The sequence below is a fragment of the Barbus barbus genome (assembly GCF_936440315.1).
Source record: "Barbus barbus genome assembly, chromosome: 1".
Taxonomy (NCBI): Eukaryota; Metazoa; Chordata; class Actinopteri; order Cypriniformes; family Cyprinidae; genus Barbus; species Barbus barbus.
The window spans coordinates 13,315,050-13,340,502 of NC_136729.1; the positions used below are offsets into that span (position 1 = coordinate 13,315,050).

General features: G+C 37.9%; 1 protein-coding gene across 1 annotated transcript in view; it reads left to right on the top strand.

Annotated features, from left to right (window-relative positions):
* LOC306872114 (uncharacterized protein) overlaps window positions 1-25,453 on the top strand; it is an 85,399-nt gene that overhangs the window by 17,442 nt on the left and 42,504 nt on the right. Inside the window, exon 3 of the mRNA XM_079420517.1 lies at window positions 12,539-12,575. The gene's annotated coding sequence lies outside the window, so the exon portion shown is untranslated. The remainder of the gene's footprint in view (window positions 1-12,538; window positions 12,576-25,453) is intronic.

Below are 25,453 nucleotides of genomic sequence, written 5' to 3' on the forward strand. Positions count from 1 at the left end.
AGCCTTTTCTCATAGTTCTTTTGTTATATTAGCCACTCTCTTTAATGCAAGCTTTCCCCTTGGAATCAATTTCTGCTAATGTAAGATTCCAGTTTCTCTCTTACACTACATAAATACACAGACATTACCATAATCCTCTGTGTGTATGTTGATCCATCTGAAAACAATAACACTAGGAGGAGTGTTAAAGCTTGAAGTGGAGAGTGCGTTGATGAGATACAGTAGATTAGATCAAAGCACTCAACTCCACCCCACACCCCCCCTCTCTCTTTCTCTCTCCATCGCTCCTGGCACAGACCCAGCTGTGTAAGCTCTTATTACTGTGTGTGTGCCCTCCGTTCTTTTCTTGTTTTCTAGTTGCCTACTATTGTACAAATGGAGTTTGAGAATATTTTTAGCATTTGAAGATTGAGATTTACTCTGATTTCTGTGATTAGTTACGTGAAGTTGTGTGCGGCAGGCTAATAAGGTGTAGACTGAATAAATGCATTACTGTACTCTGGGTCAGTGAGTTCCTCTGTAATACCAATGCAGATCAGGTTGCATAACTCATTTCTCAAACACACATACACAGAGCTTTTTTTTTTTTTTTTTGCTTTAGGAATAGAAATCCCATATTTTAGGTAATATATCCTAATACATTTTCGACTGAGAATGTGCATTCACGTTAACTGAAAAATACAGTTTTTAAGTTAAGTCAGCTTTATTTATATGGCTTCAAAGCAGCTTAATTGTATTAAACAGGGAAATAACAAAATCAGTAATGCCAGCTTCACCAAATATGAAACAAATCCTAATTCTGCTGTGCACCAGCTCTGCAAAGACAGGCTTTTCAAGTAACTTGAGTAAAAGAAGTAACATTTATGATATTGTTGTAATCTTGAGATTTTTCACCATTCAGGTAGATACAAGCAGTACATGTATGTCAGTCACATACAAAGAAAAAGATCAATATAACGGCGAACAACAAGTAGACTGATTTGACTCAGACTTTGTGATCTCTAATTGCTTGCCATTTATTCATAGAAAACTCTAATCTGTTTCATAAGACCTTGAAACTTCATATTATGTGTGTGGAAATCCACACAAAGCACTCATACACACACATCCTCTATAACACACTGCGTGGTACAAGGATAAAAATATCCGGTACTGTAAAATATAGCTTGCTTTGATCAAAGTTAGTCGCGCACACATGCAATCTTGAGCCTGTACTAACATACAGTCTCTTGACGTGTACAGACAGAGATGAACACTTTCTCTGTTATTTTTACTCTTTCTTGTTTTTGTTTTTTTTATTTTTTCCTGAAGAGCAGAAACGCATAATGCAGTCCTCTCTCTCTCTCTATCTCTCTCTCCGCTCCTCCTCCCAGATGGAGAGACGGAGAGAATGCAACAGGAAGAGGAAGAGTAGCGAGAAGAGGTTCACAGGAGAGACAGGATGGCAATTAACAATTGTGAGAGTGAAGGATGTGCAGGTGTGTGTGTGTGTCTGTGCCTCAGTGCATGCGGATGAAACTAAGTGACAGTTTAAGAGAATAAATCATTCTTTTCTTGCTCTACCTGCAGTTTGATTGACAGACTAGCATGTGCAGTTGTCATTCAGTGACGGCACTCTGGAACAGTACTTTCTTCCATACGAACCAGACAATAGGTAGATATATAGACAGACAAATAGATATATAGATGGATTGATAGATCAAACAGACGGAGGTTTTGTTTTTTTGCTTTTGCAGGACTTTATTTAATTGAGTGTCAATGTTGCAAACTCCAGAAAATGACTCTTCATTTGATCTCACTCTCTGCATTACCAGGGCTGTTTTTATTTTTGAGTATTTGTGCTCTGACTGCTGTGGCAGGCCATTATTTGACTTCTTGCTCATTTTATTGCATCTCACAGAGCGAGAGGGAGATGAAGGGAGTGAAAACGAGTGTCTAAAATGGAAAGGAGAAAAGTGTGTGTGTTGTGTGTTGTGCCTGTGTGTAATAAAGGTCTGTGAAGGACGGGGTCCCTGCAGTCGAGGGCAAATTGACTAGAAGCATGTGAACTACAGAAGACAGGCTATGTGTGTAATGTTTCTTTCATCTGTCTGCTCTCACATTCTCTCTTTTTCTCAGGTGACCCCCCACCCCCACCACACACACACACACTCTCTCGTTTTTTTCTCTTAAAACTGTCTGAGATTCATTCTGCTTCTCTTTGTCTGGCTTTTTGTTCAGCAGTAGCTAAAGTCTAGTTGTGTGGCGAGACCGTTCTGTCTCCATCGTTTGTATGGCACATTCTGCATAGCTATGTGTGAATGGCAGATATTTTTCCAGGTTGTTTCTGGAGGATGCTCTCTTGTATAGAGAGCTCATTCGAGTCCGTGAGTTCAGAAATGTTGGATTTCTCTCTCAAATACAAGTCGAAGTTCTACTCATAAACACATGATATAGAACATTCTGCTGCTGTTTCATCAGGATTATATGACACGTAGACTGCTGCTATAAAACAGCCACAACACGAAGAATCAAAAACCAAAAAGCTTTTAGTTGTGGGTTCTAATTCCAGTGGAAAAAAATGTGTTGCTCAGTAGATTTAGTGGAGTGCTCGGTGATGTTTTCATTGGGTAGTGTTAGTTCACCCATTCTGTCATCATTTACTCACCCTCATGTCATGTGATTCATAACAGATCACAATATGGCAAGCTTGAATTTGCAGCGTTTCTGTCAACTTATAAAAATATTATGGATGCACTGAGATTAAAATGCATGTGAATACCAATAAGAAGCTGGCAATTACTTTGTCTTAACAATATAACATTAAAACTAAAATCAATATTTAAAGCTGCAGTTCGTAACTTTTTTGTTCTAAATTTACGAAATTCATATAATAAGCGAGTACATCACGAATCCATTTTCCAAACCGTGTTTTTGGCTTATCCTTAATCACTATGGTACACCTGTAATAAGTTTTTATATTCAGACTTTGTCAGACTAGTACTGGTGGAACCGCTACAGAGTAGCCCAGTACCTGCGTGATTCGTCATAGACATAAACAGAGAGAAGTAGTTCCGGCTACAATATTCTTCCGCAAGACGCACACAGTTCGGTTTATTAACCGCCAGAGCACCAAAAGTTCCAGACTGCAGCTTTAATTGTATCAGTATATCAATATATAATTTTTAATTCTACAGCTGAATTTCAGATCATAGGAACACGGTGTACGCTACCTTTCATGTTTTTAGGTCAGCCTAAAAACATTTACCTTTTAATGTTTCTGAAAGAAGTCAGTTATGCTCACCAAGATTGCATTTTTTGATCAAAAATACGGTGAAAACAGTAATATTGTGGAAATTATTTAAATAACTGTTGTCTATTTTAATATATTTTACAATAATAAATTATTAATTCAGTTATTCTTGCAATTTATTCTTGTGATGGAGAAGCTGAATTTTCAGCAGCCATTAGCCTATTCCAGTAACTTCAGTGTCTTCGTTGTCACATAATCCTTCATAAATCATTTAAATATGCTAATTTGGTGCTCAAAAAGCATTTATTTTGTTTGAAAAATTAGTTTGAAGTTTGAAAAATTGATATTCATTGTGAGAAGGATTGCATTTAACAATATTATTAATTAGATTAGATTACTTTATCTGAGTGTTAGATATCGTCAAAGGCAATCTTTATGTAAAAATACTGTCAGTCCAATAAGTGAAGACAAAAATATTGAGCATCCCTATATAGGAAACAAACTAGACAATTGCTGACTTACAGTAAAAGTACAGAGATATACAATCAATATCATTGCTCAGATAATCTTTGACTTTTGATTGCAAACTGTAGCACCTGAGAACAGTTTGTGGCAGTGCTTAGATTTGTGTGTGTGTGTGTGTGTCTGTGTGTGGCTTAAAAAGCGAGAGGGGCTCACTGCTTAAACTATACAATGTGCCCGATGAAAGCACTTTATTTTCCTTCCTTTCAAGCTGTCACCAGATTACTTCACTCTCACATGTAAACACAGAAGTATCTCTCAGTGTGTCTCTGGTTCATTTGTGATGTTGTGCTGTAGCTGCTGACCTCGGCACATATAGAGGTCTCAAACACTCCCACACACTTACCTGAGATACTGTAACCATTAATCACACGTACAGAACCAGTTTGAGTCTTTTGTAACTGTTTTATCTAGACATGTTAACCTACACTCCTCCCCCTTTTCTCTGCAGTGTGTGTGTGTGTGTGTGTTTTTATGTGCATATGTGCACAGTCTGTTTGCCCAGCAGATATAGAGAGGCATATAGAAGTATAAGTTGCCGAATGCCACAAACCTTCGAATTATACAATTAGACATTATATAGCCTACGGCATGTTCTGTGAACTCTTCACTACTTTCCTCTGTGGGATTTACATTTTCTGTGTGTTTAGGTGCATCTTGTACTATTTTGGTAGCTAGGTTTGTTTGTAATGGTTCCATCGTAATGCGTATTTATTCTTGGTAACTGCTTGCTCGAGTAAATGTTATTCAAGACACATTTGAGATGGATGACAGTCTGATCGCTCAGACCTCCTGGATTGAGATGTAACCAAGACCTGAATCCTCACACAGATGTTTGTAATGTTTTTGAAAGTCATGCTTACTAAATGTGCATTCCTTTGATGAATGATACAGGAAAAAACTGTAATATTTGGGTAAAGGGTAGTGTAGGTGATTTCAGAGAGGCAAGCAAGAGCAGGCTAGCTATGAAAGCATAAGATCCCACCCTCCCTGCAAATCACTCTCCAAAGCCACACGTCCTCCAAAACACGTGACTTAATGTAGTTTATTCCTGTTATGGCAAAGCTGTTTTTTTCGCATAGTCTTCACTGTCATACCACCCTTCAGAAACATTTTAAAATGCTGATTTGGTGCTGAATAATAATTTCTTATTATTATTATCAATGTTGTTATCAATCCTGTTAACTTAAACAGCCCTAAATTCTACACAGGAGATATTTTCTTCACACACGAGATGCAGTCTTTTCGCCCTCTTTTGATTAACTCGATACATTCACGGCTGTTTTTGCTTTTTTGGCCAATACAGATTATTGGCTGATACACTGGTGCATCCCTAGTTTTCCACGCGTGTTTTACTACCTTTACTGTTTCATTTGATTTACTGTGTGTTATGTTGATTGTAGTTTTAGTAAGTTTAGTAGTTTTGATAAGTAGTTTAGCTCCCTAGTACCATGCTGATGTCATTAATAATAACTTTGGCTGTTTGTGGGGTTATAGGGGTCGTGTAGGAGGAGTTTGCTTTGTCAGGGACTCTTAAGGGGTCGCGAGGGATTTGGGGGTGGGGTACACATGAGGGGCGCCCCATGAGATATAGAACATCTTGAAAAAGCAGTTGTAGGAGCGGGTAAAATGTTTGTCAGGAAGTGGATCTGTTGTTAGTTTGTATCTGCAGCAGCAACCTTATTTTTGTAGCTTGTAGTAAACATGATAAAAGGAACGTGAACATGCATGTTGCACATGCATTTTTGCATTCAAAATGCTCTATATGTCGCACAAGTTCCCGGAACACAGGCACGCGTGCACGCACACACGCGTCTCCATCTCTTGTTTCTCTTCTTTTAGCACACACTCAGGGCTCTCGTTTTTACTGATAGCATGCAGGTGTGCCATCAATTACACACTTTCCTTCCATCTCACACACACGCCCCACATCTCTCTCGCTCTGTCTGTCTCTCTGTCCCTTGTGTTGTTGGTGTCTGGGGGTAAGGGCCCTATTAGTGCCTCTGTCTGGAGCCTGGAGAAACCCTACACCCGACAGAGACGGAGAGACAGAGCAGGAGAAAATGGGGGAAATGGGGTAACTTGATCCCTTTGGTTTGTCTATTCAATGCAGAGGTCACTTGCCCAGGCACAAAGCATTAATCCTTATACACACACACACACACACACACACACACATGCACAGACTCATAAACACTCATTTGTCCTAAAATCCCAGAGCAGTAACATGCAATGCGATGATGTAATTCCAAGCAACAGTACACGGACACTATTGGCACTCCCATCATGAAAATAGTGCCTATGGAATTATGGGCGGCTTCTGTCAAAGGAAAAAATGGCTACTGGCTGTTATACCCTCCTGCACAAAGATATTGTGGATGAGAGAGAAAAGGAGAGAGGAAGTAACTGAAATAGAGGGACAGACAGACAAACAGTGTTTCAATTGAAATTGTGGGATCTGAATTTCAGACACGGAAGTAACCATCCACTTATGATTTTGACTTATGCTTGAAAATCAAGAATGACTTACTGGCCATTATTTATAGTTATTTGTATGCAAAATTATATGTGGTATTTTTGTCTTTTTGACAATTTTGTGTCAGCATCATGGCATGAGAATAGCGATCCCCAAACTGTTTTGTCAGCCGAACTCCTTTGACCTAAAATATAAACATGAAGTACCCCTGAGATTTAAAGTTAATATTTCAGTAAATTAAATACACATTTGCATGTTCACAGTTCTCTGATGTTAGTTAGTGGTCACATGACGTGGACAAATAAATAGATCACTTTTTAGTATGTGTTTTAATTTGGAAAATTCTTTTTTTAAAATTGCATGTTTGAATGATTTTATTAATTATTATATTTTTATAAACTAAACACCAGTGTTATTTAATTATTAATCATTTAATTGTATAGTACTTATTCATATTTTAATTAGCTTTTATTTGTATTTTTTCAATTATCATTGAATTATTTTTATTTTTATAATTTGATATTTATTTCTATAATTATTCATATATATATATATATATATATATATATATATATATATATATATATATATATATATATATATATATATATATATATATATATATATATATATACACACACACACATAGCTTTCATTTATTATTATTTTTATTTTATTTTTAGGGGGGGGGGGTTCAGTTTTCATTTCAGTCATTTTAGTACTTTAATTTATTTCAAGGCCAGTTTTTAATTGTATATTTTAATGATTTATTTAATTATTTTATTTCAACTTTGTCATTTACAATTTTTAATACGGTCTGGTTTTAGTTAACACAGGGCTCTAGACTGCGACCAAAAGTTTTAGACCATTTCTTGAGAGTGTGCGAGTAAAAATTTTACGTGGTCGCACTTGTGCGAGTACCTGGTCTGCGCTGCTCCACAGCGTCTGCTTCATACAGCGTCTGCTTCATACAGCGTCTGCTTCATACAGCGTCTGCTTCATACAGCGTCTGCTTCATACAGCGCACGCTGCCAGCCGCAGCACGTTATAGCAGGAGTCAGATTTCACTGATCACGTGAAGAGAGGCGCTTTCAGTGCGAGTGCTTCATGGGTAGAGCCTGGTTTATACCTATAGTTTATACTTGCTGCGTCAGCACGAGCGCGAAGGTGCGTGCCGTGGACTGAGCGCAACGGAGGATTTGGTTTTCAAACTAAAGTAAAAGACCACTTCTTTAAACCAGAGAAGGTGAACATGTTGGTATTCTTGTAGAAAAAACATGCAAGTTCTGTCAGCTTTTCTTTTTGTTTTCGTTTTGAGAAGCTTGTTATCTTTGCTGTTTATCTCACGTTACGCTATAGAGGCTTTCCTTAATTTTTTTATATTATTATTATTTGATTCCTCAGTGTTTGCTAAACATTCTGTAATTTATTAGTCATTATATAATACAGCATGTGATGTGTCCTGCCATGCCTCGTCTTATTAGTTTTTGTTAATAAATGTTATGTAAGATAGTTTGTCATTGTAACCTAATGTTTTATTGTTGTTGTGCTTTGTAATTAAGAATAACAATAAATCCATCTTTTGTTTCGGTCTTAAAAAGTGCAAGGTGTAGATATAAGCAAAACAGACAATTATCTTTTCTTTTAAAGCGTGACACCAAGATTGTGAATTTGAAAGTGAAAGCAAAAACAGGAATTCCTGTTCACAAAATATAAATCACAAATAATAACGATGAAAAAGAACGAGTTGAATGTTGAACACTTTCGTTGCCATATAACTATAAACTATGATAAAAGTTCATCAGTGTGCATTGATTAATCAAATGCTGTATCAAATAAATAAATAAATAAATTGCGACCAAATGATGTGCTCGTGCGACCAGTGGGAAGAATGAGTCTAGAGCCCTGTAACAGTAACAATACTCTCATAAACACCCAGCAGTTCTAATTTGGGAAACTCTTCTCTGGGTCATTATCGTCTTGCATTTCTTTATTTATACACTTTGCATTTGGTAGACACTTTTCTGAAGTGGCTTATAGTGCAATTAAGTTACACATTTAATGTTCGAAAGCAGTCCTGGGAATTAAAGCCATCACCCTACAAGCTGAGACAAAGGAACCTCTGCAGTAGCTCGTCAGTTTTGGTTTTACACTTGTTACCATTTTTGTTTCATTTATGTGTGTATTTATTTTTTACATTTTATGTGTATTTTCCAGGTAGTGAAAACTCTTAATACCAATTTTTTTGGACATTTACATGTGTAAATTCATTCTTTGAGTACCATGTAAATGCCATTGTGCACATGGTAATCATCTAGTGCCATGGTTTTACCATCACTAGTTTCCATTACAGATTTGAGTAAAACTTTTGCAATATTCTATAAATGTTGATGATGAAACTATTGCGAAATGATGGTGTTTCCAGTAACCGATGTTATGCGACTAATAGTTAATTTTTTCCTTTCGTGGCCGTGATTAGTTCCGGTGGCTGTTTCGGAGCCATAATGCAGTGTAAATAAGGGGTTATCAAAGTGGCAAGGACAGCCCCTTATACTTGAGAGCGGCCTTGTATGAGGTGTTTCTTGAAGGTTATAGTATATTGGAGAATTATCATTTGACTTTTACGTACACCGGGTGACCTGTAAATGCGAAAAACAGTTTCTATTGCAGTTTTGCAAAATATTCTTTTTTTGAATTGCCTGAAAAACCACCTCTTGCGAGTGTAAAAACTTTTTAGCGATAGATGGGACTTTTTGCGAAATTGTTGTTTCCAATAGGCGTTTTTTCAATTCGCAATTTGAATTTGGACAATTTGAAGTGTAATGGAAACACTTGGGCTTGGACAGTAAGCAGTTGTCTTCAGGATTAATTAATTGCCAGCTCTTAGCGAACAGATGTCTTTGAGTGTGTGTTGTGTCTCTGTTTGTGTTTATGTGAAGTGTTCATGGGTGATATTTTGTATATTCATAATTTATTGGTGATAGTTTTGCTGGTGGTATAAAACATAGCAACATTGTGAATAGCTTAATCCACATTTTATTTGGACATTTAAGTTGCAGATTGACTTTTGATATAAAGTGAATAATAATTGTGATCTCTGCATGTCAACAGCTATAAGGTGACCCAGTCCATGAAAAAAAAGTTTTTTATTCAGCTGGAGTATCTCATATGAGTGTACATCATTTTAAATTAATAATAAAGAGCAAATTATTCTTTATATCTAAAACTTTTTATATGAGAAAAATTACAGAGTTCAAGTTTGTGAAAGTTCCTAAGTTGTCATTATTATGCTAGATTTGCAACGAGGCTTTGACACAATTGGCATTAGAGTTGCTTCTGCAGTTTTATTAATTTATAAATAGTAGTTATAGTTAGCTCTGTTACCTGGTCGCACTGGAAGCTGTTGTTGTGTGCTAGTGCTGCAGGGCAGCGTTGTCTGTCTTGCGTGGCCTGGTGATCCCCTTTTAGCCGGGGGTTTTCCTGCACACACGGCCCCTGCGTGTGGCCTGGCCTGGGGCCAGAGCTGCAGCCTGCTCTGCCTGTGCCAGAGTCCCCGGGGCCTGAAAGGACAAAGCTGGTCTGCTTCCAGCACTCTTAACCCCCAAACGTTGGCACTGCACAAGCTTTATCTGTGCCTCTCACTCTGGCTCTGTTATCATTTCACTTTGATGGCCTGCTCTATCTCCGGCTCGCACAACCCTCGACATGCGCTCTCTTCCACGCACACACTGCAGCTGCGGTGGCCGCTGTGTGGCTCGCGCTGTGTGTGGCCTCACATAAAACTCGTAAGTATTTTGGTTAATGAATTCTTCGCCCTCACTGTATACCCGTCTGAGTGGTACCAGCATCTAAACTACAGTACCGCCCCGTGCACCACCCACGGCGAGCCCCAGAGAGAGACAGCGAGAGAAGTGCCGTCTGGGGAGCTTAGGGTGGTTCTGGTCATGTGTGGTCCTCCATAGTGTTTTAATTAGGTTCTTCTCACTCAGATGGATCATTAGCTATAACTAGTCCAAACCACAGAAACACGCATACACATTTGTAACAAACACAAATATAAGCCTATACAAAAAGACGTCTTTATGGAGACTCATTGCAAGAAATGCTCCCAGAAAAATTATTCTGTGTTTATATGTGTATATACATCTGCACTGCACTATTTGAAACATTTCAACAGTTTACGTTCCCTTTGTCACCGTGTGCAGTACTGTTCAAAAGTTTGGAGTAAGTAGTTTTTTTTTAAGAAAGAAAGTAATACTTTTATGGAGCAAAGATGCATTAAATTTATCATAAGTGGCTGTAAAGACATCTATAATGTTACAAAAGATTTTGGTTTGAAATGATGTTTTGTTTAAATGTTTTTTTAAAAAACGTTCTATTCATCAAAAAATGTATCGCAAAGATATTTAGCAGCACAACTGATTTCAACCCCATTCACACTAAGAATGATAACTATAAAGATAACGATATTAGCGTCCACACCAGCGGACAATATCGTCTGTTTGTTCTATAAGCTCACATGCGTCTGCTGCATTAAATTCTCGTTATAGCAGGATTGATTCTGATTGGGTGTCAGTGTTTTTATCGTTCATCAGCTGGAAGAAAATTATTCTCAAAGTGATTCCAACGATATCGTTTCTCTGTGCCTTTATCGTTATAGTTGTTGTGTGGATTCTGCTTTTCTTTAATATTGAGAACGATTTTTACAACTATATCTTTATAGGTTTCGTTCCTGGCCTTTAAGCACCAAATCAGCAGTTTAGACAGTTCATGTGACAGTTAAGACTCAAGTAATGACTGCTAAAAACTTAACTTTGCCAAAACAGGAATAAATTATGTTTTAAAATGTATATCCAAATAGAAAACAGTTATTTTAAATTGTAAAAATATTTCACAATATTACTGTTTTTACTGCATTTTTGGTCAAATTCTTTCAAAATCGTTAAAATATCTTACCAACCAAACTTTTAACAGTAGTAGTGTATGCAAGTGGACTCATTCTGTCACCAGTATCCCATCTTAAAATCATTGTGGGTTCATTGTTTACATGTACAACACAATGCTGTTCAAAAATCAGCTCATTATAAAAAACCTGACAATGCAAGAAACCCTCATTTATGTGATGTTTTGATGTCATCGCATTGAGTAAGCCAGCAGAACTGTGGTAAAGGTGTTTATATGCATAGCGAAATCGGGGAAGTGATATGACCTTACACGTCCGAGTGAGTGTGAAAATTGTGTGTGTGTGTCTGTCTGCATACAAAAACTTTTAAGACACCCTGAACCCTCGTGAACTCAGCGTCCAGACGTTCTCCCTTCCCCCATCGCAGTGAAACCCCCATCTGCATTCAACACAACATCACAAACCTACACACGGATTCCAGCAGTCACCATCCCTCCTCACTCACTCAACACGGATTTAGAAAACACTCATGCTTTATCTGCATGTAACATGAGGACATTTACTACACAGCATCTGCAGTTCTGTGTGTGTTTTGAAATAAAACAGTAAGCCATGTACTGCAGTACTTTTCCACAAATAAGGGATAGTGTTGTCACAATACCAAAATTTCAGTAGTTGGATGTCAATTCTCAACATGACTAGCAAAAACTTGCAGGCTATTTAAACATGCTTCTTGCATTGATGGATTTGTCTGTATAATATATCTCAAATAAACGTTTTACCATAGGTTCCATCTAGTAAAGTAATCATTCAAGCTAAGTGATAAATGAAGAGATTTCTCTTTTTTTTATTCCCATTCAAGTCAAGCCAACTGTTTACATTATTACCCTGCCAAGACAAGCATTTTCACAATGAAGTGCATTTGACTAATCACACCTGCACCATTCACTGCAGTGAAGAAAAGTATATGTACACTTCATTGCTTTTATCAAGTGGCATTCGTGTATTCAAACAGTACAGCACGGCGCTAAAAACGCCAAGGTTATGGGTTCCAATGCATGAAGACTTATACCTTGAATGCAATGTAAAAAGCATAATGCAATAATTAAAGCATCTGGCAAATGTATAAATGTAAATGTAGTCATCTTTATTTGTTAGATTCACTATTGTGAATGTTGCTGCACTTCTGGATCTAGTGTGGAACTTCTGAAGCACGTGAACTTGCAAACATACACAGAAGCGCACTGGCGGCTACCACACTTTTACTGATCAGAATATTTGGAAAATGCTACATGGGCTCTTTTGGGTGCTTTTTTAAGCGTTAAAGTGAGTCACGAAGTACTACATGGTAATAAGTCCGTCTTGCTGGATATTCATAAAGTTTTCCCTTTTTTGTGTTCTACAGAAGAAAGAAATCAATTCGGGTTTGGAATGACATGAGGGTGAGTAAATTGATACAGTTTTCTTTTATGGATGAACTGTCCCTTTTAGTAGATTTTGTACACTGACCATTTAGTGAGTGTGTGAGTGACAGAAATAACAGACAAGGGGTTTGAAATCCAAGATAAAAGCCAAGGAAAGAGAAACTTCCAAAACTTCAAAGCCTGTCTATCTCTCTCACATTCTCTCCCTGGAGTCAGACAGGAGCGGGATGGGGGTGGGGACCAGACAGGTCGACGTCCCCTCAACCATAGGTGCCCACAGTGGGAGGGACACACATGTCTCTGTCCAATAGGTGGGCTGCGACAGAGACACCGCAGTGTTTTTCAGTAGTTTGATGGATGTGGCCTAAAGTGTCTCTGGTCAGTGTGTTTGTGTGTGCGTTTCTCTTCCGCTCTATTTTTATATTTTTTGGCAGGCCTTTGAACCCAAAAGGTGACTCACTCTCTTTCTGTGGGCTAAAACCAGTGTGTGTGCAGTGAAGACAGAAGCGAGGCAGTTGAACACACAACCTTGCGTACATTTGTAAACAGCAGCCATATATAGTTATATGCATCCGTGCACACAAAAACTCCATGAACCCGTGAGGAAAGTCTGCAAGACTCACGTGCTGAGGCATGTACAGACCAGCTGCATGTGGTTTGTGTTTGTGTGTTTAACCCTCTCTCTTTTTTCCTGTCCCTCATTCTTTTTGGACTTGTTGCCTTTCCTTTTCCAGCATCCAGCAGCTATCAAAGCACTGACCGAACATCCCAACACACACACAAATGGCACATTCAGAGCGGTTCACATACTAACTCTTTGTATGTGAGCTAAGAGAATCCAGATGCACGTGCCTGTTCACCTCTGTCTGTGTGTGTGTGTGTGTGTGTGTGTGTTTTGTCTAAAGGCTGATTTATACTTCTGCGTCGGAACTACGCCGTGGCCTTTACGGCGTAGGCTGTGCGTCAGTCTTCATTTATACTTCTGCGTCGTTGTCCACGTCGACATGCACAGACCGCTAGTCTGCAGTGTCCACGGGCATGTTGCTTGTGTAACCCGCAGTACCACGGCAAAAGCCGAAGAAGAAGCGGCTCATCAGAGAAGCATTATAGCCGTGACGGCGGCAAAAAAATATAAAATCATTATTTAAAACTACATAACAACGAAGCAGGAGATGGCGGCATTCTTTCAATCTGCGCAAGGACTTGTACCACGGCAGATCAACATTGTTTGTCGCGGACAGCTAATGATGTATAAAGCTATGTAGTATAATAAATGATAAGGCGCTTGTTCTTTGCTTTGTTTTATTTTAAATAAGGTGTAACATTAAAATATATTAAAGTGCACATAAACACACAAAACTACTTACAGAGGGAGGGGTTCTATCAGACCAATCACAGCACTTGCGTTCCGCGTACAATTGACGCGCTGTTCGAATTTTGGAGAGGTGCACGTCAGGCTACGCCGTTGGTTTGACACAGAAGTATAAATTGGGCTTAAGCGTGAGCTGTCTGTAGCTGACTCAGCTGATAGTGAGCACTTAAAGGATTAGTTCACTTTTAAAAAAACTTTTGCTGATAATTTACTCACCCCCATGTCATCTAAGATGTCCATATCTTTCTTTCTTCAGTCGAAAAGAAATTAAGGTTTTTGATGAAAACATTTCTCCATATAATGGACTTCATTGGGACCCAAACGGTTCAAGGTCCAAATGACAGTTTCAGTGCAGCTTCAAAGGGCTTTAAACGATACCAGACGATGAATAAGGGTGTTATCTAGCGAAACGATCGGTCATTTCAAAAATAAATAAAAAAGTTTAAGTTTTATAAGCACAAATGCTTGCCTTTCTCTGTTCTGTGATGCGCGTTCATGACGTCACGTAATACGCAATTACGTGGAGAAGGTCACGGTTGACTTAGGCGGAAGTACCGAGTCAGTGTTTACAAATGTGCGGAAGGAGGACCATATACACATATTCAAATGTCTTTGTGTCAGTTTATCGTTTAAAATGCCCATTTCGTGTGCGTATCCTGGGTGTTTTAATATTAAAAAGCCTACTGACTCGGTACTTCCGCCTACCTCAACCGTGACCTTTTCCACGTAATTGCGTATTACGTGACGTCACGAACGCGCATCACAGAACAGAGCAAGGCGAGCATTTGTGTTTATAAAACTTAAACTTTTTTTATTTATTTTTGAAATGACCGATCGTTTCGCTAGATATAAGACCCTTATTCATCGTCTGGTATCGTTTAAAGCCCTTTGAAGCTGCACTGAAACTGTCATTTGGACCTTGAACCGTTTGGGTCCCAATGAAGTCCATTGTATTGAGAAATGTTTTCATCAAAAACCTTAATTTCTTTTCGACTGAAGAAAGAAAGATATGGACATCTTGGATGACATGGGGGTGAGTAAATTATCAGCAAAAGTTTTTTTTAAAAGTGAACTAATCCTTTAATAGGGTCTGTAGGACAGATCTGACAGAAAGCTGTGGGCTTTCTGGGCACACATTCAGACCCTGCTTTCAGACTCAAGACTTTTTTAACGGAAATGTGTGTGATGAACATTTTGTATGGTTGCTGTGTCATGGACCTTTCATGGAACAAAACAGTGTTTAAGCAAACAAGAGTTTGTGTGTGAACTTATTCCAAAGTTTGTGGTGAGGAAATTATTTTATCACAATTTTATCCTAGAAATATTAAGCAGCACAACTATTTTCAGCATCAAAAATAATAAGAAATGTTTCTTGAACACCAAATCAGCATATTAGAATGATTTCTGACTGGAGTAATGCTGCTTTCTATCACAGGAATAAATTCAATGTATTAAAACAGAAAACAGTTATTTTAAACTGTAATAATATTTAAAAATATTAGTTTTTACTGTATTTTTGATCAAACAAATATAGCCTTGGTGATCTAAAAGGGATGCTCCACCCCAAAATGAAAATTTTGTCATGAATCACTTACCCCCATGTCGTTCCAAACCCGTAAAAGCTTCTTTCGTCTTCGGAACACAATTTAAGATATTTTGGATGAAAACCGGGAGACTATTGTCCTATTGACTGCATAGTAAATTGCTATCCATAAAAGTATGAAATACATTGTCAAAATAGTCCATCTGCCATCAGACGTGCAATCTGAATTTTATGATGCGACAAGAATACTTTTTGTGCACAAAGAAAACAAAATATCGACTTTATTTAACTTTTTCTTCTCCTCCGTGACACTTCCTGCAAGCGCGTTCATGAGTTCACTAGCAGAGCACGACGCAAGCACGCCTTTCATTTTGAGGTGGAGTAACCCTTTAAGAGACTACTTTCAAAAACATCTTACTGTACACAAACATTTGAAGTGTAGTGTATGTGTAAACAAAGCAGTATGGCATCTGTCTGTTTTCACCACTCATCATTTATTAATCAACCTGCTTAAATCCTCTGTTTAAACCTAGTATTCTTCTGGTTTGAGTCAATCACAAATGGCCAGTGTTAAACACAGGCATAAACAGGGTTCAAAACAATGAGCCTCATTGCATTAACTTTAACTGATATAGTGAGTTGCGCATATAATCATGAAATCAGAGACCCTCCTGCTTGAAAGTTGTGACAGTTGGTCACAGGAGACGTGCATTTTAGATGCATGTTACTACCAGGTGTAAACAGCAGTGTGTCTCCGTTTACCACTTGTGACCGGATCACATGAGACGGATGTTAATGCCAGGTGTAAACGAGCCAAGGTCACACACACGTACTGTACTAGCAATAAAAGTGTGTGACGTCTATTTTATTTGTCACATACACACAGTTCATGGGGAAGTCGTGGCCTAATGGTTAGAGAGTCGGACTCGTAATCCAAAGGTTGCGGGTTCGAGTCTCAGGTCCAGTAGGGATTCTAGGTGGGGGGAGTGAATGTCCAGCGCTCTCTCCACCCTCAATACCAAAAAAAACTGTTAATAATTGGTTACACAGAACTTTATTACATTAATTCTCTCCTCCTCTCCTACTCTTTCTTCAATGCCTAACAAATCTATTTCTTTCTCTCCCTGACCTTGTCTTTCTGCTTGAGCAGCACTAGTTGAAGCCTGAAAATATTGTAAACAATAACATAACTAATTACACTGGTCGGACTAAGCTCTGTTTCAGACTGATACCTCCGGTTCAGGATGGTCCTCATCCTCAACACGTGCCTTTTTCAGTCGCGGAAAATACTTTTCAATACTCATCTGGATTGAAGCAGCAAACATTCGGTGTAAGAGTAAAGAAACGACATAATTTATAATACGTTTATTTGATTCACAGCTGCTACATATAGTGTTTTGACCTCGACAACCCAACTAGGCTAGCCTACATTTTACCGCAAACTTGCGACTAGTTAACTTTCTAAAGAAGGCGCAATCGCGTTTGCTAAGGGTCGGGACTTACAGTAACATCAACACACTGAAACTATTGTATTCAGAATATAAAATATTTTATAGCACTTTTTAATCTGTGATTGTGTGTTAAAAGTGTTCACGAGATACCAACCTTTCGCCAGCCATCTTCTCTCCACAGATGATCCAGACAGATGTGGTGTGCACGGAGGGGAGGGGCTGTGTGTGCGTGTGTGTGTGTGTGTGTGAGGGAGAGACGCGTGAGTGACAGAGAGATGAAGAGAGAGCAGGGAAAGGAAATGCAGTTGAACGAATTCGCTGCGTGTTTTAAATAGCGTACAAAAGAATAACAAAACGCAATATGTGACGGTCGGTATTGATTTTTTTTTGTTGAATCTGTGGCGGTCGGAGTTTAATCTGTGGCGCACCGCCACAGATTCGTCTATGTGTGGGAAACACTGGTGTGTGTGTGTGTGTGTGTGTGTGTGTGTTCACGGTGTGTGTGTGTTCACTGCTGTGTGTGTGCACGTTGGATGGGTTAAATGCAGAGCACGAATTCCGAGTATGGGTCACTATACTTTGCAGTATGTCACTTCACATAGAAAACAAGGGCAGACGTATTCATATTTAAAGTGAACTATGTTAATTGCATTTTTTGTATGTTTACGTGTGTGTGTGTGTGTGTGTGTTTCAAAACCACATGCACACCTGTTCACATGTGAATTTTAAGTATTTATGCCATTACATTCTCAAATTCACACTCACTTGCTCCATCCTACACACACATACACATATCTCTGCAAGCTGTGGATCAGAGCCAGAGGGGAAAAATGAAAGATCATATGAGATAGTTGGCCACATATAAAGCCATGCTACTGCAGGGTCAAAAAGGTCACCTTCATAAAGTTCAAAGTTCATTCAGCCCTGTCATGCTTCAGCACGTGTCCTGAGCAGGTGTACTAGCAACCGAACTGGAGTGTTTGCTGAGTAAATATGCATCTGGGTGCACGAGCCCCAGCTCACCCGCACACACAGACTTTGATGTTCAGGATCCCGGTGGGTTGAAATGTGTGGTGGAAATGTGGAGCACATTTTCCAGGGACCTTTTTTTTTTGTTGTTGTTCCTGTTTTTGTGAGGTCAAAATAAATGTGTGTGTGTGTGTGTGTGTGTGATCTTTGCCACAGTAAAACAGGGAGCCGTGGGGACGCAGGCATAAACATACATTCAGTTGGGACTTTGTAGGATTTATCTTAGATGTGGTTTTACTGATGCCGATATTCATTTTCACCGTTCCAGTTGTGTTGTTATTTAGGTTGCTAAATATAAACATGTTTATACTTCAGCTAACTTTAACTTTCTTAGCAAGATTTCTTCAAATTGTTGTTCCACAATGATAATAGTTACCATGAATGCTTGAAAGGTTTACACTAATGTGACAAGCCTGCATAGCTAGTAGCATTTGTGTTCACATTGATTGAGACATTAAAACCGATATTAATGCCTAATTTCAAGCACAAATAAACTTATTCTAAGTTTAAACGTGATTATAAACCAGCAGTCTAAAACTGGCAGCCCACAAATGTTAGTTTATCCTGCAATTCGACCCTGCAAATGGATTTATTTTTCACATTTACTGTTAACCTGTAGTTCTCAGGATTGTCAAACAGCAGCCTATCTTGTAAATACAAGATAGAAATTCAATTATTACACAACTGTTCAAGGTTTTGGGGTAAGATAAATTTTTTTTAAAGGGGGCATAACACACAGTTTCACCCATACTCATGTTAATCTTGAGTACCTATAGAGTAGTACTGCATCCTTCATATCTCTAAAAAGTCTTTAGTTTTATCATATTTATAAAGGAAAGATACAGCTTTACGATTCTTTCCAAAAAAGCTTAGGTCCTGGTGGCGTGCCGTTGGCGGAGCTAAAGAGTGACGAGCACTTGAGCGCCGATCGCCAACAAAACAGAGACATTTACATTTGATGCCGTTTCACTTCCGTCTGCAGTTCTGAATCATGACCGGGATCTTTTATGGCTGGGACTGCTCCATCTTTCAGTATCAAATAGGGGTGGGCGATATGGGAAAAAAATATATCACAATTTTTTTTTTCTTTTTTTTCTGAAATCACGAGTCATGTGGGTTTTACTGTTTTGGTTCTACAAGTTGTCTGAGCATTACAACCAAACTAGAAAGACAAAGCCTTTCAAGGAAACAAAAAGAAAGACACGGCAGATATTTAGGCCAAAGTGGGCGAAGATAAAAATCTTTGTCATTATTTTATCTTTCTTATTAAAAAAATAAGAACAAAGATACACATTACAAATACACATAATATGCAACTGTATTAAAGTTTTTCAGTCAAGAATAGTGAATGATTTTTCTCTGTGTTTTGTTGTTTTGTTAACGTTAAATGAACAGTTCCCCCAAAAATAAATATTCTGTCATCTGTCTGTCAATTCTGTCATGATGTTTTATTTTTATACCATCATTTACTCAAAAGTTGTTTTAAACCTGAATGAGTTTCTTTCTTCTGCTGAACATAAATGCTATTTTGAAGAAGGTGGAAAACCAAACAGCTGCTGGTCCTCAGTGACTTCCATAGGATTTTTCTTTCCTACTATCAAAGTCAATGTGGACCAGCAACTGTTTGGTTACCCTCATTCTTCAAAATATCTTATTTTGGGTTCAGCACAAGAAATTAATAGAGGTTTGGGACAACATGTGAGTGAATAAATAATGACAGAAATGAAATTTTAGGGTGAACTATCCCTTTAATGACAGTATGTTTAGTGTCCTGTCCCTTTAAGACCTGCACACATCTAATATACAGACACGCATCCGTTTCTCTCTCAACTATTTACTTTCATTTAGAAAGAGATAACCAACTGAGTCTGTATGTAAACCTTGTGTGTTTTGACAGTATTAGCGCAAAAGATAAGTTAGTTGAGTAATCAGGCGCTGTTAGACAGGGTTTTTAGTGCGCGTGCTTCAGGTGTATGTGCTCAGAAAAAGCACACGTCAGACCAGCGCGCGAATGAAACATTTAACCAGCAAGGCTTGTATGCAAATAATGTACTTTTGCGATCGCGAAAAATCTACTGCTGTATGTCGTGTTGTACAGTATATAGAGACGGAGGCGCCAGAACTGTACTATTTGACAATGTGTGCTGCAGCACAATACTACGATATTTCTTCAAAAGCAGATCGTGGAGACATTTTTGTCATCCACGATCAAATATCATCATATCGCACACCTCTATCTTAAATCAAAGTAATCAGTTGAGAAAGAAATTGGATGTGCATCATTATATTGGATGCATTGTCTCTTACAGTGGTCGCGCCTAATTTACTAGGGCTGTCGGTGTCCTTAATGTTCATCCAAGCAAATGAAAGAAAGAATCACTGCTCTTGACTGAATTACTTTGTAGTTTTAAAAATAATTAATCCACAGTCAAACCAAACATTATTCAGATGCCAGATCAAATTTTTGATATTTTTTTACTATAGTGAATGCAGGAAACTATAGTTCATTTATGTAAGGGAGTATAGCAAAATGACATAATATACCCAAAAATTCTTCATACAGTGGACTACCAGTAAAATTGATAAAAAAGAATTAAGAGACACTTGACCTGACCGTGTTTTGTTTAAGTGTTTTTTCTTTAATTGCTAATAGGACCTTTTTACAGATTGAACAAAATGAAGCATTGCTTGGTAAATGGTCAATAATGTATTGATAGTTGTGTAAATATTGTCATACAGTTTGAATTTTTAGTTGATTGTAATCCATTACATACCTTTATCAAAGTTATCTGACATTAAATGCTGAAGGTGTCTGAATAAAGTTTAGTTTGACTCTATAATTAATATTTACGGTGAAGACATTGCTATTTTACATTTGATTATTCGGTTTCTGTACATGAACACCTACAAACTTGAAAAAAAACTTAAACATTGTGTAAATAGCACAAATAAATAGAATGAACATACAAATTAAATGATTTCAAACAGGGCCCACTGGTACAACCTGTACCGGGGCCCCGCAAACGCCAGCTACGGCCCTGACTGAAAGTGACGTGCGGGCTTCGTTTTCATCTGGGGTTTTTTTCTCGGTGCCGGATTACTGATGTCTTTTCATGGGCATAGTTGTCCATCAATTATGATCATCTGCATTCAGCCGCAAACATGAGCTGTGAGCGGTCGCGGATGCGGGAATGATGCATCACGTTTTTTCTTTGAGCAACTGGGATGGTGTTCCAATACTTTTGGAGGGCACTGTATATTTTGTACACAAAAACCTTTTATTTTGGATGCAATTAATCGCGATTAATCATTGCCAAACACTAAATAATATTTCACAATATTACTTTTTTACTGCAGCCTTGGTGAGCATAAGAGATTTGTTTGAAAAGCATTACAAAATCTTACCAACCCAGGGCTCGCAAAATTTCAAAATCTCCGGTATCCCTTCGGGCAGGTACTCTTCAGATTTTGGTAGCCCGAAAATTAATTTAACTAGCCCAAATAAAATAAAGACCATAAATGTCAATCAAAAACATTTTCAATACACGAATATCAAGGAAAGAGTTTTATTTTACTATTTACAAGGTATCTGCAGAATTCTTAAAAATCTATTTAAGGCTATTTGAAAAATTATTTCTAATACCATTTAACGTATTTAAAACTGTCTAAGGCCGTGTTCACACTTGGCGTCTTTTTTGAATAGAAAAAGTTGACAAGAGCATTTTTTTTAATGAAAAACAAAGCTGGCAGCATCTGTTACAAATAGCAGCCGAGAGCGTCTTTTGTTGCCATAGCAACAGCTGTAACAGTAGCCTAGCCTGTGTACTGCAGAAATGTCAAGAGAGAGTAAAAAGTTGGCTCTTGCGTTGGCTTTTGAAGTTAACGGGAAAGAAAATGTCGATTCACAACGACGTTTGTGGGGGCACGACATTATTCGGGGAAGGAACTAGTACAATCAGTCTATCTACCGGCACCTTCTCCATTTTTCTTGTTGTTGTTATGGAAATGACAGATCTCGCTACTCGTTTGTCATTGGTCAGCTGTCAAAAAGGCGCTTGACGTAAGGTGTTTTTTTCAGAAAAGTTGAATTTTTTTCAACTCGAAAAAACGCTCTGAGCTGCAGAAAAAGACGCCGGCGGTGCCGTTTTAAAAAGCGCTCAGGACTTTTTTGAAAACACGGTTTACTCCATAGGATTATAATGTAAAACAGACGCCGGCAGCTTCGAAAAAGACGCCAAGTGTGAACACGGCCTAAGGCCTTAAAAACTCTTCAATTTAGTTTTCTTGCTGAGCAACACTTTTCTCTATTGGGTGGACATTTCTGGCACCTGAGCAAAAGCATTCTTTATACCAGACCTGTACAGCACGCACACAAAAAAGTGTGTAACTTTTAACTTTAATGTGCTATTTATATTTAATTTGACCCTTGATGTAACTAAATGATGTAGATTTTAGGTTACATGAGAAAACATGTTTACTGTACAATACACTGCAGTTCAAAAGTTTGGATCAATAAAGTTTTTTTTAAAGAAGTTTATTTTGCTCATCAAGGCTGTATCTATTTGATAAAAATACTGAATATTATTTCACAAAATAATATTGTGAAATTATTGTAATTTAAAATAAATGTTTTCTATTTTAATATACTTTCAAAAGTAATTAATTCCTGTGAAGCAAAGCAATATTTTCAGAGTCACATGATCCTTTAGAAATCATTCTAATATGCTGATTTTTAATCAATGTTGGAAACAGTTGTACTGCTTTTTTATTTTATTATACTGTATTTTTTGGGACATGTGATATTAAAAAACAATAAAAAGTTAAAAACAACAGTGTTTAGTCAAAATAGAGATTTTGTTATAATATAAACTATTCAAATTTTGGGGTCAGGAATATTTTTTCTTTGTTTTTTAAAGATACTTCAAAAACGTTTAAAGAAAGTTCAACTTTATTCAGCAAGGATGTGTTAAATGGATAAAATTGATAGTAAAGACTTCTATTGTTAGAAAATATTTCTATTTTGAATAAATGCTGTTCTTTTAAACTTTATTAATCAAAGAATCAAATGAACACAGGTTCCAAAAAAATATGAAGCAGCACAACAGTTTCAACACTGATAATAAATCAGCATATTATTATGATTTCTGAAGGATCATGTGACACTGAAGACTGGAGTAATGATGCTGAAATACAGCTTTGATCACAGAAATAAATGCTATTTTAAAATATAGGTATTAAAATAGGAACCAATATTAGAAATTGCAATAATATTTCACTATATCACTGTCTTTTCTGTATTTCTGAAATGAATAGAGCCTGATGAGCATGAGACTCAAAGTCAAAGACTCAAAAACAAGGTCAATTATTTATCATGTTTATAATATAGCCCTAACATAATATATTATCAAAACAAACTATTTAAACTGATAGAATAGAATAGAATACAAACTGAAGCAAAACTTAAGCTGAGATCTGTAAGTTAAATATAAACAAACGTGAACATATGAATTCTTCTATAGCTGTGTAAACATCGTGATGAAGTACAGTTTGTACAATACTCTTGTGTGTGACTGAACATGTTTCAGAGTTTTGTTACCGTTCTTTGCCCATCCTCCGCTATTTCCAGCACTTAATCAAGCCACTCTTCTTTAATACATGAGGATGTTTTATTTCACGGAAGAAGAACGCGGTTGCGCTCAGCTTAGAGGGAGCATTGCGTGGGAGCCCTGTATTTAAGGTAGCCCGTCGGGCAGGACAGTGATACATTTTGGTAGCCCAACTGGAAAACACAATAGACCCGGGACGTCGTGCTAGCGATTTTGCGAGCCCTGCAACCCCAGACTTCTATTTAAATAACTTAAAATTCCTTAGTAGCCCCCAGGTAACTTGAGTTTGAGACCCTTGGGTTAAACTGTGTGAGAGACGCATGTCCTCAGAAACAAAGTCTTAAAGTCTTGCTTGAAGTTTCACTATGTGCTGTGTGCATGCATTTGTGTTTGCACATCTGGTTAAGTAGTGTGTGTCTGTGTTTCTGCAGGCCAGTCTTGTGCGATACAGCTGTATGTGTGTGTGTGGATTTGTGAGCTGTCGTCATGGTTTCAGCTGGTCTGCTGAAGTACCTGCTAATGTTCATTCCTGAGCCTGTTTATCTCATGGTCAACGTGAACATGATTGTGTTTGAGCGTGTATATGATTCCTACCGCTGCTTATAGCTTTGCATTGCCTGTGTTGCCAGCAGAAGTGGTATTACTAAAAATATCCCATAAACCCGCTCACCTCCTCCTGCACCCCCTGCTGGAAAACCTCCCCCCGCTGTGGATCGCTCCACCCTGTCATGAAATGCAGGCTGCTCCTGCTGCATATTCCACATGACAGAACAAACCATCTCCCTGCAGAACCAAAGGGGGGATATTCCCAAACAGTCTTTCTTGCTCTACAGTATGCAGATGATATGAAAACCTTTTTTTTTCATGTTTTCTAGCGTGCACACACTTTAGCAAAAGTTTACTTTGTAACACACTTGCTAACATATGCATGCATGTGTCTTTGTGTGCAACCGTAGTGCATATTGAAGTGTGCATGCAAGTCGTCTCCTAGTATGTGTTAGATTCTTATGTATGGATAAGGTGTGTTTCCATGCATGTGTTTTTATTCCCATATGAGAGTGTGTGTTTGGCCAGCTGTGTGGAGGTACATTCTTTAAGCTCCAGGCGGAGGGGTGTTGGAAAACAGAGCAGGCGAATTCCAAATTCCGATTCTCCCTCTGAACATGTCCAGGACCAAAGTGTAAACCCAACAAAACTCACGTGGCTCTCTGTTTTTCTCTTTCTTTCTATCCATCTGTTTCTTGTATAAACAGAAGTTAGCTTGAGTTGAGAAATAGGAGATTTGGTTATTCTACAGTTTGTTGCTCTGTATAGTTTTAATGCTGTAATCTTGGGATTGGTGTACCATGATGTTATAATAACATGATGCCAGCCCCGCCCCCTTTTTACTCCCACTAGTCTAAACAGGAAGCACTTTGGCTCCTGTTTTTCAGGGTTACAAATAAACTGTATGTTTATTGTTCTCTTTCTTTTCACTCTTATTCTTTCTCTATTACAGATTGGGAAAAAATAACAAGTTCAGTCAGAAGAGAGCAGAAAAGTTTAGTTTCACTTTATGATCATAGTTGTTGTGTAGAAGATAACATGTTTAGTTTTGAGTTTAGCTATGAAAAAAAAGTAAGCCCATTTGCACCTGGTACTAACATCTGTCTTATGATCATAAGTGGAAAGCAGTAAATACAGGTACACCACCGAGTTTGGTGCTTTTTTTATGTGTATCAGAGACTTCTCAACATACAATAAAACAGTAATGTTATGAGAAGTATTATTATTTTTAATTATTATAATATGCTTCCTAATTTTATATATAATAAAGTGAAATTTATTCCTGTGATGGCAGTGTTGAATTTTTTGCAAGGTTTCCCCGATAACGCTGTACACAACGCAGCACTGCG